The sequence below is a fragment of the Salmo salar genome, chromosome ssa12 (assembly GCF_905237065.1).
Source record: "Salmo salar chromosome ssa12, Ssal_v3.1, whole genome shotgun sequence".
NCBI classification, from domain to species: Eukaryota; Metazoa; Chordata; class Actinopteri; order Salmoniformes; family Salmonidae; genus Salmo; species Salmo salar.
In genome coordinates this window covers 8267856-8271459 of record NC_059453.1, presented here as the reverse complement: position 1 = coordinate 8271459, position 3604 = coordinate 8267856, and positions in this window count along the sequence as shown.

The following is a 3604-nucleotide window of genomic DNA, read 5'->3' as shown; positions in this document are numbered from 1 at the left end:
GTGTCATTGTGCATGTTTTACCGGCCTCTGACGGAAAGAAGTCAGGCAAAACAAATGCAAATAGATTTAAACCAAAACAAGACAGCTATCATTACATTCCATCTGCAGTGTGATGTTATATTATTACAACAGTGTACAGCATCTGTTATTCTTTATTATCATAATGTTACTATACTGACTTGTCATCGATAAATACAACCTACCAACATAATACACTTTCAACGAAGAAGAGGCATTACAGACAGTAGCCATGAAGTGCCATTTAGTGCTTTGAAAGGCTGGTCATGGCTCACAACAGCATCCTTCCGGATACCGTAGACTAGGTATTAAAATGTGATTCACATTAATAAACAGTACATTTATATTTTCCAACAGGGCTCTACATTTGGGTGAGTTTTTTCCCCCTCGCAGCCTCGTTTAACTGCCAAAAATAAAATTAAACCATCTAGTGTTCAGCGAAATAACAAAATGTCAAATACAGGTAGCCTAGTCAAATAATTAACATCCAATCACATTAATCGCTGCACTCTCGCGGTAATTCCACTAACGGTCCGTATGTAGCCAAACATAGCTGCTGCTCATGTTGGTATCTGTACTGATGACGCAAAAGCCACGACAGGGAGACATAGTGGCGTGGTAACACGCGTGCAAGCAGTTGCACCCGACGCCACTTGGGTACACAAGGGGGAATGCTTGACAGCTTGACAGCTTGAAATACGTTTGACACTACAGATTTTTTTTTAAATTTAGTTAAAGTAAGGCGCATGAACTTGTGTATTTTATGCACTATGCAATGATATGGGCAGCGACCATGTAACGCTTTTACAACATACAGAAGTGCGCTGGTTATCAAGGGGCAAAGTGTTGACACGTTTATTTGAGAGATGAGCTTAAAGTTTACTGACCATAATCACTTGTCTGACCGCTTGCCTGATGACGAGTTTCTCACATGACTGGCCTATCTGGGAGATGTTTTTTCTCACCTGAATGATCTGAATCTAGGATTACAGGAACTCTCCGCAACTATATTCAAAGTGCGGGACAAAATTGAGGCTAAGAAGTTGGAGCTCTTCTCTGTCTGCATTAACAAGGACAACACACAGGTCTTTCCATCATTGTAAGCTTACGGACAATGTCAAATGTGATTTAGCGAAGCACCTGAGTGAGTTGGGTGCGCAATTACACCGGTACTTTCCCGAAACGGATGATGCAAACAACTGGATTCGTTATCCCTTTCATGCCCTGCCTCCAGTCCACTTACCATATCTGAACAAGAGAGCCTCATCGAAATTGCAATAAGTGGTTCTGTTAAATTGAATTTAAAATCAGAAGGCACTGCTAGATTTCTGGATTGGGCTGCGCTCAGAGTATCCTGCCTTGGCAAATCGAGCTGTTAAGACACTGATGCCCTTTGCAACCACGTACCTATGTGAGAGTGGATTCTCAGCCCTCACTAGCATGAAAACTAAATACAGGCACAAACTGTGTGGAAAATGATTTAAGACTGAGACTCTCCAATACAACCCAACATTGCAGAGTTATGTGCATCCACTCAAGAACACCCTTCTCATTAACCTGTGGTGAGTTATTCAGTTTGATGAACAAATCATGTTTTATATGTAAGATGGTTAAATAAAGAAATGATTGATTATTGTTATATTATTACTTGTGCCCTGGTCCTATAAGAGCTATTTGTCACTTCCCACAAGCCGGGTTGTAAAAAAAATAAAACACACTCATTCTTTAAAAAAATGTACTGTATAGTGTGTGGCAGGCTTACAATAATGGCAAAAAACAACATTTGAGAGTGACCCTGCAGCTGGAGGTTGAATGTTTGATAGGGTACGGGACTATAAAAAGTTTGGGAACCACTGCCCTAGACCCACTCCAGTTTGCATACCGCCCCAACAGATCCACAGATGACGCAATCTCTATTGCACTCCACACTGCCCTTTCCCACCTGGACAAAAGGAACACCTATGTGAGAATGCCATTCATTGACTACAGCTCAGCGTTCAACACCATAGTGCCCACGAAGCTCATCACTAAGCTAATGACCCTGGGGCTAAACACCTCCCTCTGCAACTGTATCCTGGACTTACTGACGGGCCACCCCCAGGTGGTAAGGGCAGGCAACAACACGTCTGCCACGCTGATCCTCAACACTGGGGCCCCCTCATGGGGTGTGTACTTAGTTCCCTCCTGTACTCCCTGGCCAAATACAACTCCACCAAGTTTGCTGACGACAACAGTGGTAGGCCTGATCACCGACAACGATGAGACAGCCTATAGGGAGGTGGTCAGAGAACTGGCAGTGTGGTGCCAGGACAACCTCTCCCTCAATGTGAGCAAGACAAAGGAGCTGATCGTGGACTACAGGAAAAGGTGGGTCGAACAGGCCCCCCATTAACATCAATGGGGCTGTAGTGGAGCGGGTCGAGAGCTTCAAGTTCCTTGGTGTCCACATCACCAATGAACTATCATGGTCCAAACACACCAAGACAGTCACGAAGAGGGCACAACCAAACCTTTTCCCCCTCAGTAGACTGAAAAGATTTGGCATGGGTCACCAGATCCTCAAAAAGTTCTACAGCTGCACCAGAGAGCATCCTGACCGGTTGCATCACCGCCTGGTATGGTAATCGCTCGGGATCTGACCGTAAGGCACGACAGAGGGTAGTGCGTACGGCCCAGTACATCACTGGGGCCAAGCTTCCTGCAATCCAGGACCTATATACTAGGCGGTGTCAGAGGAAAGACTTCTCTGCTTCTACCCCCAAGCCATAAGACCGCTGAACAATTAATCAAATGGCCACCGGACTATTACATTGTTCGGGTAGATTAGGGCCTAATGAATTATTTCAATTTACCGATTTTCTTATATGAACTCTAACTCAGTAATATCTTAGGAAATGTTGCATGTTGCGTTAATAATTCCCCCCCCCCAGTATAAATACAAAATGCAAGCAGAAATAAACATTCATCAGTTATAAGGTCCTCAAATCAGCTTCATGAATTGCCCATAGCGGCATCAAAACATCAAATTTAACAACATTTTGAAGATCGTTTTCTTGCACCTTATTTGTGGAACAAAAAGCTGATGTACCTAACTCAGTAGAGACCAAAGGCGTTTCCAGAGTGAACCATCCCGGAGACCGGGTGTGGTAAACAGGTTAGGTACTGTGAGACTTTTTGTAAAAGGGCTTTATAAATGAAAACAAAGCAATTTATTTACCTACGTGACAAAGGGCCAACCAACTTGCTGGTAGAGAATGCAGTGATGAGTACTGAAACTGTTTGCCGTAATAAAGAGCAGTGCGCTATGATAAACTGCATCTAACGGCTTTAATGAAGTGGCAGCTTCATATACAGCCCATTCGGAAAGTATTCCGACCCCTTCACTTTTTCCACATTTTGTTACATTCCAGTCTTATTCTAAAATGGATAAAATAGGTTTTTTTCATTGTCACTCTACACACAATATCCCATAATGACAAAGCAAAAAAAGGTTTTTAGAAATTTAAGCAAATTTATTTAAAAAACATTTACATAAGTATTCAGACCCTTTACTCAGTACTTTGTTGAAGCACCTTTGGCAGCGATT